The sequence below is a fragment of the Mustela putorius genome, unplaced genomic scaffold (genome assembly GCF_011764305.1).
Source record: "Mustela putorius furo isolate JIRA1106 unplaced genomic scaffold, ASM1176430v1.1 tig00003898_pilon_pilon_pilon, whole genome shotgun sequence".
NCBI classification, from domain to species: domain Eukaryota; kingdom Metazoa; phylum Chordata; class Mammalia; order Carnivora; family Mustelidae; genus Mustela; species Mustela putorius.
In genome coordinates, this window is record NW_025422047.1 from 22,805,176 (window position 1) to 22,817,736 (window position 12,561).

Genomic DNA, 12,561 nt, shown 5'->3' on the forward strand with positions numbered 1-12,561 from the left:
GGTAGCTGGAAGATATCATATGTCATATAGCCTTTGGAAAATTCTACTACATGTAGAAGATAGTGAGAAAATAGCAGAAAACTAAAATTATGCCTTATAATATTATTATTTTTTAAAGATCTTATTTATTTGAAAGGCAAAGAGAGAATGCTCACACATGAGTTGGGGGAGGGGCAGAGAGATAAGCAGTCTCTCTGCTGAGCTAGGAGTCTAATGCAGGTTCCATCCCAGGACCCCGAGATAATGACCTGAGCCAAAGTCAGATGTTTAATCAGTTGAGCCACCCAGGCACCCCTGTCTTATATGATTATGGAAATGGTTTTGACCTTGTAGACTGTCTTGGGGACCACCCCCACAAGTGTCCTTGGAGCACACTTTGAGAACTCCTCATCTGAAGGTGAAACTAAGAGTGAGACCAAAAAACTCTATTAAAACCTCAAACAGATCTAAAATGGAAAAATATTCCTTTAAGAATCTTACAGATGTACTTCACTGACCCTTTCATTAAACTATAGGATGCCTATGAGTATCAAGTGTGTAGGGCTACAGGAGCTTCCCGAGAATCTCAAGATAGAGAGGAACTTAATGTGCGGGTGTAGATTTTGTCTAGGAAAATGAAGCCAAAAGCTTCATAGGAAGCCCATAGGTTTTTTTTTTTTTAATTAACATTCAATTATTTAATATATACTGTATTATTGGTTTCAAAGGTAGAGGTCAGTGATTCATCAGTCTTGTGTAATACTCAATACTCATTACATAATGTTCCTCCTTAATATCCATCACCTAGTTACCCCATTCCCTCTACTCCTCTCCGTTCCAGCAACCCTCAGTCTGTTTCCTATGATTAAGAGTCTCTTATGGTTTGTCTCCCTCTCTGATTTCATCTTGTTTTATTTTTTATTTTTTCCTCTCTTCCCCTATGATCTTCTGCCTTGTTTCTTAAATTCCACTTATCAGGGAGATCATATGATAATTGTCTTTCTCAGATTGACTTATTTTGCTTAGCATAATACCCTCTAGTTCCATTCCCGTCATTGCAAATGGCAGGATTTCTTTTTTTTTTTTTTTTATGGCTGAGTAGTTTTCCACTGTGTGTGTATGTGTATATGTATGTGTATGTGTATATGTACATGTATATACATACGTATGTACATATATATATAAAGAAAATGTGAGATAGATCTAGATATAGATCTATCTGTCTATCTATCTATCTCACATCTTCTTTATCCATTCATCTGTTGTTGGACATCTGGGCTCTTTCTATAGTTGGCTATTGTGGACATTGCTGCTATTAATATTGGGGTACAGGTGCCCCTTCGGATCACTACATTTGTATCTTTGGGGTAAATACCCAGTAGTGCAATTGCTGGGTCACAGGGTAGTACTATTTTCAAATTTTAGGGAACCTCCATACTGTTTTCAAGAGTGGCTGTGCCCACTAGCATTCCCACCAAAAGTATAAGAGGGATCCCTTTTTTCTGCATCCTTTCCAACTTTTGAGTTTCCTGATTTATTTTGGTCATTCTGACAGGTGTGAGGTAGTATCTAATTGTGGTTTTGATTTGTAGTTCCCTAATGCTGAGTGATGTTGAACATTTTTTCATGTGTCTGTTGGCTATTTATAAGTCTTCTTTGGAGAAAGGTCTGTTCATGTCTTTTTCCCATTTCTTGAAGCCTATAGGTTTTTAAGATAATTTTACTATGGTAAACACTGTCTCCTTGAATTAGAATACAAAACTAATACAAAATGAAAAGAGTCATCTAGACCTCTGAGCTGCTATAGTCAGGAAGCAAGTTGAGAAAAGTATTCATCTGAAAACACTGGCCGTTTATCATGGAAAAAGAAGGATGAGAGAGGGTGGGAGAAAGAGCCCAGAGGACAGAGCCAAGAGCTGTGAAGATCTTTCCCAGAGAAGAGGGCCCAGGCCTAATCAAAGTGCCATCACATACCTGGCTGGATATTTTTTTCCATTTTATTTTATTTTATTTTATTTTATTTCTTTTCAGTGTTCCAGCATTCATTGTTTATGCACCACACCCATGCAATACACACCCTCCATTATACCCACAACCAGGCTCACCCAACCCCCTGCCCCTTTCCCCTCCAAAACCCTCAGTTTGTTTCTCAGAGTCCACAGTCTCTCAGGGTTTGTCTCCCCCTCCAATTTCCCCCAACTCACTTCTCCACTCCATCTCCCAATGTCCTCCATGTCATTCCTTATGCTCTACAAGTAAGTGAAACCATATGATACTTGACTCATTTCACTCAGAAAAATCTCTTCCAGTCCCATCCATGTTGATACAAAAGTTAGGTTTTCATTCTTTCTGATGGAGGCATAATACTCCATTGTATTTATGGACCATGTCTTCTTTATCCATTCATCTGTTGAAGGGCATCTTGGTTCTTTCCACAGTTTGGTGACTGTGGCCATTGCTGCTATGAACATTGGGGTACAGATGGCCCTTCTTTTCACTAAATAAGTATCTTTGGGGTAAATACCCAGTAGTGCAATTGCAGGATCATAGGGAAACTCTATTTTTAATTTCTTAAGGAATCTCCACACTGTTTTCCAAAATGACTGCACCAACTTGCATTCCCACCAACAGTGTAAGAGGGTTCCTTTTTTCTCTACAACCTCTCCAACACATGCTGTTTACTGTCTTGTTAATTTTGGCCATTCTAACTGGTGTAAAGTGGTATCTCAGTGTGGTTTTGATTTGAATCTCCCTGATGGCCTATGATGATGAACATTTTTTCTAGTGTCTGCTAGCCATTTGTATGTTTTCTTTGGAGAAGTGTCTGTTCATGTCTTCTGCCCATTTTTTGACGTGATTATTTGTTTTGTATGTGCTGAGTTTGAGGAGTACTTTATAGATGTTGAATATCAGCCCTTTGTCTGTAGCATCATTTGTGAATATCTTCTCCCATTCCGTGGGTTGCCTCTTTGTTTTGTTGACTATTTCCTTTGCTCTGCAGAAGCTTTTGATCTTGATGAAGTCCCAAAAGTTCATTTTTGCTTTTGTTTCCTCTGCCTTTGGAGACATATCTTGAAAGAAGTTGCTGTGGCTGATGTCAAAGAGATTACTGCCTATGTTCTCCTCTAGGATTTTGACAGATTCTTCCCTCACATTGAGGTCTTTTATCCATTTCAAGTTTATCTTTGTGTATGGTGTAAGAGAATAGTTGAGTTTCATACACACAGCTGTATGAATAGTTGAGTTTAGTTGAGAATAGTTGAGTTTCATACACATAGCTGTCCAATTTTCCCAGCACCATGAAGAGACTCTTTTTCCCCCTGTATATTTTTTTTCCTGCTTTGTCAAAGATTATTTGACCATAGAGTTGAGGGTCCATATCTGGGCTCTCTACTCTGTTCCACTGGTCTATGTGTCTGTTTTTGTGCCAGTACCATGCTGACTTGGTGATCACAGCTTTGTAGTAAAGCTTGAAATCAGCCTGGATTTCAGAATTTTTAAACCAGTGAGTCCTATGTATCTCCTGTTCTTTTCTTATTTTTGAATGGATTTATAGCAGTCATCTTCTCTCCCTCTCTCACACCACTGATGGTGTGTGTAAGAAGCAGATATCTTCTGTAGTTCACAGGTCTTGAGATTAAGAACTCTTTGCTAGAATGGATTAAGGTTTTTGTTGACCTTTTGGTTGAATTTGTATATTTTGCATGTGGGAATGATATTGATCATTTAAGATGATGGTAGACAGTGGTAGACTCTAAATTTGCTTCCAGTACTCCTAGCCTATTGGTCTTCATGCCTTTGTGTAATCTCTTCTCATATTTAATGCGAATTGGTCCTGTGTGACAAATAGAATATGGTGAGAGAGATAGTACTTCTTCTGAGGCTAGGCTATGAGAGGAATTGAAACTTTAGCTTTGGTCTCTAGGATTTCCCATTCTGGGTGAAGTCAACCACCCTGTGACCAGGCCTATGTACAGAGGAACTGAGGTTCTGGGTAATAGCCAGCAGCAACCTGTCAGCCCTGAGGGGAATGTAGTTGTAAAAAGTGGATCTCCGGCTCAAGCCAACATCTGACTGAACCTCACAAGGTAACTGGAGCCAGAACTACAACACCCCACTCCCCAAGCTGAGCTGCTCCCAAATTTCTGAAAGATAATAATTATTATTCTTTCAAGACATTAAGTTTTGGTATGATTTTAAAATGTAACAGTAGGTAATTTATACATAGGTTATACAGGAAGTCTTTTTTGTGTAACATTGAACATGAAGTAGGAATATTGATGGCAGTGTTTGTAATTCAGGCAGAGTGGCCTAGAACTTGAAGGGAGTCTCTTATTTTTTCCTCAGCAAAAAATCAAGGCTCTAGTTCAGTTCTACAAATATCAAGGAGTATGAATCTTGTGAACTCTCTTGAACTTTCTGGGACTTAGTGTATAACCCTTGAAAATAAAAGACATTAGTTTTTTGTTTGTTTTTGTTTTTAAAGATTTGATTTATTTACTTGAAAGAGAGAGAATGAGTGAGAGAGAAAAAGCCCGGGGGTTGGGGAGAAGGTGAAAGCAGACTCCTTGCTGAGCAGGAAGCTGGACCTTAGCCTAAGGCAGTCGCTTAACTGACTAAGCCACCCAGGTGCCCCAATAAAGGACATTAGTTACATGATATCAAAAGATCCTTCACACTTGAAAATACTAGATTTTGTAAATCTACTTCAACATCTAAAAGCATCTTGGAATATTTCTGGCATTTTTTCCCCCTTGGGGATTTGGTATAATTTTCATTAACTTGAATGAACTATCTTATGTCATTTCTTCATCTGTCATCAGTTGAATCCTTCCACCTAGATCCAATATAAGTGTAGATTTATTTTTGTTAAGATTTAAAAATACAACATATCACTGCATTTATTTTTAATTTAAAAAATGTAGCTTGACATTTCAGTTTCACATCAGTAATGGCCTTCGATTTTAGTTGTTACTGTTTGAAAATATATTGAAAACCAATTAAATGTTGTAGAGTAACAAATAAAGGTATCAGTGATAAATAGAATAAGAATTTTTGGCTGGAAAGATGTATGATTAATTTCAGCATCATATTAATATTTATAATCTGAACCGGCAGATTTATTTCAAATTATTCATAGTGTTTATTATGTGTGTGATCTTTTACTCAATGATTGGTAAATTCTGAAAGCAATTTGAGCATTTAAAAAATTTTTCACCTGTATGTAGCAAGGAAAGGTAATGAAGAGGAACTACTGTCCTTTTGTATTAGGATCTCTTTAATTCAACAATAAATATTCACCAAAGTGCATGCTATCTTGAGATAAGGTCACTTTGACCATCTCTTCTATTAAAAATATGTTTATTTTACTTACAGGTGCCATCCCTTAGGACAGGCAATTGACGTTTCAGCTAGTAGCCTTTGTCAAGGAAATAAAACTTACTTTTAATGGAATGGAAGTTTCTAAATGACCCAATCTCAAGAATCATGCACTTTGGTGAATATTTATTATAAACTAGTCAGCTGAAAATGCAATTTGCCTTACAGAAAGTGATCTGGTTATTTATGAATAGCATTATAGCAGTTGTGTTCATCTCGTTAGAGAACAAATAATCATGACGGTACTTAGAAAACCATGCAAGCTTTCCACTATTTCTTTAATTTTCTCCCAGTTAGTTTGTTTTGTTTCTTCTTAATGATCCTTTTATGCTTGTATTTTTTCCTCACCCCCATTTATTCTGTCTTTGCCTCTTGTTTTGTCCCTATTTTTCTCCCTTTATTAAATTTAAATCATTCTTTGTTCTTCTAGGAAAAATTCAAGAGGTTATAGTATGCGTACATTTCCCTATTTCTCCTCTTCCCTTGTCTCCTGCTGTCCATCATGTCCTTGCTATTTTCCTCTCCACGTCCAACAAACATCTTTCTCAGCTGCTCCAGGAAGGCAAAGTAGCCACACCATTTCAAGAGTGAGCTGATTCTCAGTCCAAAAAAAAAAAAAAAACAGAGGCAATTATCTCACGTTTTCCATTAAATTAAGGTAATTCCTACTGTTTAGGCACCAAACTCTTTGGTTATTCTTTTTGTTCTTGGAAATTCTATAAGAAAAAGAGCAACTTCCTACGGTCTGAGAGGAGTAAATAGGTAAGACAGAAACCCAATGTCTTAGCAGCTTTATAACCAGCAAATATAAAGTACTTCACATTTCCTGTTAAAACTATTTCCAATGCTTTATATTTTAAGATATCATAGAAAGTGAATTTTTTTGTTGTTATTATTTCTTTGGATTGAATAGTGCCAATAGCCAGTGAGCACGTTTATTTTTGTATGTTTATACTGTAGCAGTCCAATCATGAGATACAAAGTTTTATGTCTTAGGTTTTCACCGTGGAAATTACATTATTTGCAAATGGTAATCATTTTAAAAACCTACTTTCTGGTATGTATACTATTTTTGTTTCAGCTTATTACATTGGCTAGAATTTCCAAAACTATGTTAAATGAATATCAATTACTAAACATACTTACCTTGTTCACAATTTTAATGAAAACATTGCCAGCATTTCTCCAAAATGGGTGTCGCAGCATTTTTTCTACTCCCCCCTCCAAACGAATTTTGTAACTTTCTTCCTAATTACTCTAGAGCCCTTTTACAATTTTGGCACCAGCCCCTGTTCTTTCTCAGAAGTTATCTTGTCCTTTTATTGGGTAATTTTACAATTTGGAGTAAAGAACAACTTTGTTTCACTGGCCTCTCCATTCCTACCCAGCACCCAGCACTCTACTGGCACACAGACCTGAGTAATTGTTGACTGACACTCTAAATCCTGGCCATGAATATTGCCAAGATCAGATCTTTAATTAAGTATACAAATCAGAATTAGCATACGTGCTAATTCTACAAGAATCAGAAGCAAAGCAAAGCTGTGGCTTATTTTCTTTACAAACAGATTCCAAACCCAAATTGAGAAATGCCCAGACCTCATCACAAATCAGTTAATTTTCAATCTATTAGTGGGACCCAGGCAGCAGTTAAGTTCCTCAGGCGATTTCAGTGAGCAGGCATGTTTGAGAACCGCTCTGCTAGGGTTCTTTATCAGCGTTAACCCATCAACTTGGGGGTGGAGAGAGGTTGTTTTTCCAAAGTATCCTTGTCACTTTCATCCCATTTTTATGCATGTAGGAATGTGTGACTTCTGGATTTCTATCATCTGAAAGGATGGTAATTTATCATATCTGCTAAGGTCTGCCTAGCAAGCAGGCAGATTTGGGGTATTCAGGTACAATCTCCCTTAGTGATCATGTAGAGAACTTGTGTCTTTATTTAATTCTTCTGTTACCTGAGGATCAGTTGATACTGTAGTGGTTTCAAAAGGCAGTAAAGTTGGGATGCTTTGGTGGCTCAGAAGGTTAAGCGTCTACCTTTGGCTCAGGTCATGGTCTCAGGCAAGTGACCATCAGATCAAGCCCACCTGAGGCTCCCCACTCAGCGGGGGAGGAGGGCTGCAGGGCTGCTTCTCTGTCTCCCTCTCCTGCTCCCTGTTTGTGTTCTCTCACTCTCTCTGTCAACTAACTAACCAAATAAATAAAGATCTTTAAAAAAAGGCAATAAAGTTAATGTGACATATGAGCATCAAATAAAGTTATTGAAAATAGTTATTATTTCTTGAGAAGTCATTCTGTGCAAGGAATTGTGATGAGAATTTTCTATGTATTAAGCTCATTTATTCTTTTTTTCTTAAAGATCTATTTATTTATTTGAGAGAGAGCGAGAGAGAGAGCAGTGTGCCCTGGTGGGGTAGGGGCAGAGGAAGAGAGAGAGAATCCTTAAGCAGACTTCCCAATGAATACAGAGCCTGGCATGGCTGGATCCCAGGACCCTGAGATCTTGACCTGAGCCAAACCAAGTCAGATACTTTAGCGGACTGAACCACCCAGGTGCCCTACTCATTTATCCTTAACAGCGATGATATAAGAAAGTATTACTCTATTTTACAGTAGAGGAAACTGATGCTCAGAGTGTAGTGTGTTCTACCCAAGGTCAACAGATACTGGTGGGGAGGAGATTCAGGTCCATCTTATGCCAAGACTTGTCCTCCGACTGAGTAAACACATCAGTCCCCCACTTACCTGCAATTTTGCATTCTGCAGCTTCAGTTACCTAAGGTCAACTGCGGTCTGGAAGCCCGTGATCCTCCTTCTGATGAATCCTCAGAAGGTAAATAGTAACCCAACACTTCTCCACGGCACCTGCATCCTTTGCCTCGCGTCATCTCAGCAGGTAGGGATTTTAGCTTCTCGCACCATCTCAAGACGAAGAAGGGTGAGTAGAGCACAGTAAGTTGTTTGCAGCGAGTGAGAGAGAGCAAGCACATTCACGTAACTTATCACAGTGTCCTGGGTTTTTCTGAAATAAGATGGGTCCACGGTCTTTGTAATTTTACCAAGTTCTTCAGGTAACTTTACTACCCACCAGTTTAGGAACCACTGTGATGAGGCATTCATCAAGGAATCACTTGTGCAAGTGTCATTAGTTCTAGAAAGCAATGCAGGGCTGCAAGTAAAATAAATAGTGGTAAATATAAAACTGTATGTCCATGAGAATATAAATGTGCATGTGTATGAAACACTGTAACACATTCTTGATTTGTGCTCTGTAAGACACAAGTTCTGGGAGCAGCTAATATACACAGCCAGTGGCTGGACTGTGTGGCTGATTCATTTGAGAAATCCTACAGGCCAGAGCTCCTTCATGAATATTCATGGTTCTCAATAGTATATAAAAAGCTCCAAGAAGTCCTGAATTAAGAATGAAAGTTTTAAATTTAATTAGTTAATTTTCTATTAACCCGTGCAAACTTATAAACTTATTACTAACCCGAAGTATTTAAATTTATTTTTATTGCATCTCTATTAACATTCTGAGGCACCCGTTTGAGAAGCACCAATGTAATAACATAATAATTTAAAGGCATACGAAGTACTATTTGGGAAAACCGCTTTTTGAAAGATATGTGTCATTTTCATCATACATAAAAATATAAACAGGAAGTACTGAAATAGTAAATAGGACGTTTATAATAAAGGGACATATTAAAATAATAAAAGGACATTTTAATGAGATGTGTAGTTGTGATGTGGTGACAGAATGCATAAGTTAGAAGAGAACAGTGAGATATGTACCTTCCGAGATTTTAATGAGATTCATGAACAGTTCTATGTAATAAGACATATATGTTAAAAAGCTGTAATGAGGTGAATACGTGAGGTGGTTTAATGAGCTGTCTCAGGAAGTGTCCTGTAAGATGGGCATCCTTCGGGGCTGAAATGAGATGGGTGAAAGGAAAAGTGTAATGAGCTGGTCACATAAAGGAGAGGCCGTATAATTAGATGCATAAAAGAAGGCAGAGAGAGTATATAAATTTTCAAAATATGTAAGTTATAATGGGAACTAGATTTTAATGTAATAAAATGCAGAAATGAAATGACAATGAGATACAAAAATGGAGCCGTGTAATGAGATATGTAAGGACTGTGTAATGAGATGTGCATGTTTAAGGGGTGTAATGAGATGCAAGATGGGAAAGGTGTAATGAGATGAGCGCGTTAAATAATCTAATGAGGGGCATGAAGGAAATGATGTCATGTCACATGAAAATGGAAGAAAGTAATGAGATGTGCATTTTTAAGGACTATAATAAAATAGATAAAAGAAACGAAGGAGAATGAAGAGATGCAGAATCAGATCTTATTATTACAATGTGCATAAAGGACAAAAAATAATAAGAGGAGGTGTTTCCCACCCGCCATTTCTAAGACCATTCTCTGCCATATTTTTATTTTGACCTGATAAACGCTTTTGCTGTCCAACCACTTACTAAGCACTTTCTGTGGGAATGAAAGATAAACATTATTCCTGTCCTCAAGGGCCCACTAAGACATACAAGTACATTAAAAATAAGGCAATATATCAATATTAATTACTACAAAAATTCAGAGAAGAGAGATTATTTCGGGTCAAGATATTTTACATATCACCTGAATCAAATGTTCCCTTATGGTTTCTTCAAGTTTTATAATTCTACTATTACTTATTTCTCCATTCCTTTGATCCCTGGGTTTTCTCCCTGTAATACCTATTCTCACATCAATAGATGTTAACTTTTGTTAAAAAGTCTGGTTCAATGATCACATCATCAAAGTAGCCTATTCTAATCCCCCTCTGGCTTAAAAACAAAACAAATTAAAAAAATGAACTTTTAGAGTACCTTATAGTTATAAACCATATTACAATATAGAATATTCTGGTGAGTAATGGATATTAATTATCTTGTTTAGTGCTCCTCAAGGCTAGATCTCCTTCAGCTTTATTTCATCCACTGAGACTAAAACTTTCACACAGTGTTTAATTAATTCTTGAGTGAATAAATGATTAGATAAGATATATGCCCTGACAGACTCTATTCATGAGAATGCAAATAATATACATATAATAGACATTCTTAAAATTGGTCCAGTTACATTAGATGGAAGTTAGAATCAACCCACCTGGAAAGAAAGTTCTCTCACAAAGTCAGAATTCTTCAGTATGAAAGGAATACTTTCATTCGTGAGTTTGCTGAGGGGGTTTGGTTTCACCATAAAGACACTAACCCCTGAGTGAGTGTGCCCTGCCTTGTTTTTACCAGACATCTGTTTGCTTCATTTACAAGCACTTCAGTATGTTCAAGAACTCAAGCGCTATTCTAATCACTCTGGGAAGGAAATAACACAGCGATTCATTACTGAGCTCATCAACCTGAGGAACTATTGTTTCAGATGTCATTCTCGAGTATTCTTCACTGCAAGATGGCATTCACGTGGTAACAAGCTCAGATAGAACTACATTGATCTAACTTTTTATTTTATTTTGATGTATCCTATATTAAATTCACCTGGGAGGTAGACCATGGCAAGAAAAATCTTGTTCAATTATTTACAAACTGGATGCAGCTGTGAGGGGCACGTTGCAGTAATCCCAATCATTTATATAGGATTTTTTCCCCCACAGGTCTTGCATATAATGAAATAACATTCATAACTGATCAAAACCCCAGAGACAGCCACAGATCACAACACTTGAAGCATATACTTGTCAAATGGATGAGAAAATCCATCTTTCCTCCGTCAGTACATTGACCTTCTGTTTTCTCTGGCTGATTCTCTGCAAAAACATGCCTGCTGGCTTGGTATTCATGACTTCAGAATTTTTCTAAATATCTAGGATATTGATTATTTTCCAAATTGTTTCTCAGGTTTCTCTTTCTACCCTCATTTTCCTTGACCTTTCTGCTAATATTGATGACACTTATCAAATGCTTCTCCAACCAACTTTCCCCACACAGGCCATTTATCTCTTGTTCTGGACAGGTGCATTCTCTGTTCCCACCAGGAGGTGGTTTACTTCCTCTCGTTACATTGAATAGCAGCTGCAGCAAGAAAAGTTCTGTGACCCTCCCCAAGATCCTTTGACTTTCTTGACCCATCATCTTACTCCATCTATTCATAGAGATGGTACACTATATTTCAGCTTGTACTTCCTGTAAAATAGAGTGTGCAGGAAAGACTGGAATTGTTGGGCAAGAATTATCCCCCCTTCTGTATGGGTGATATCTCATCCCCTCACTTGCAAAGAACCAGTGTGCTTGATAGCACAAATAAAAGACTGCCTACGCTCATCTGCCCTCTGAACCCTAAATCCATTAGTCTGTGGGTTTAAGAGAGCAATTTTATCCTAGAAGCAGAGGGGGCTGGTTTAATTCTCATACTCTGGTTATCGCTGGGTCTTCAGGTGCTTGTCATCATCTCATTCTCCAAATAGGGCAGGCATTATGGAGTGAGAGCTAGTATGTCCTTTAGGTAGAGCAACAAGTTAAACTTCCTGGTTACCTAATTTTGAACTTTGGCCCCCATATTAATGATGGTTCTCAGCCAAATTTTCAATATGTTATCATTTTCCTCCAGCTTTGACTATTGCTTTCTCACTATATACTCCTCACATAAGCTTATTTCTTAACATTTTCCCTCATATTCCAGTTCCAAAAAATTGGAATTCTGACACTGAACCTTTAGAATTAGCTGAAAACACTTTGCAATGCTGTTTGCTATGTATTTTAAATCCCACAGTGTTACGTGCTCCTGTACCAACCCTCTGATTGGAAATCTTGTCCTTCCTGGATTTTTTTTTTTTTTAATTTAAAAACATTACAAATGGATTGTAGTTAAAGAAAGTGGTTTGAATTAGTGGTCTGAAAAAAATCAAGTGATAACAAACCAGGAGAAAAGATTGAAGAAATATAAATCCTGTGGAGAAAATAAGGTATTTAGAAAAGAGATCCATAAAATTAATATATCAATAATAGGAGTCCCAGAAGTGACAAAAAACAGAAGAACAGTTGAAGGAAATGCAATAATTAAACATTTATCGAAAGAAATTTCCCTGAGCTAAATAAAAAATTGAATATGTAGATTGAAATAGCTCACCAAGTTCTAGGCAAGATGAAAAAGAAAATGGATATATATAGACATACCTTGGTAAAATCCAAA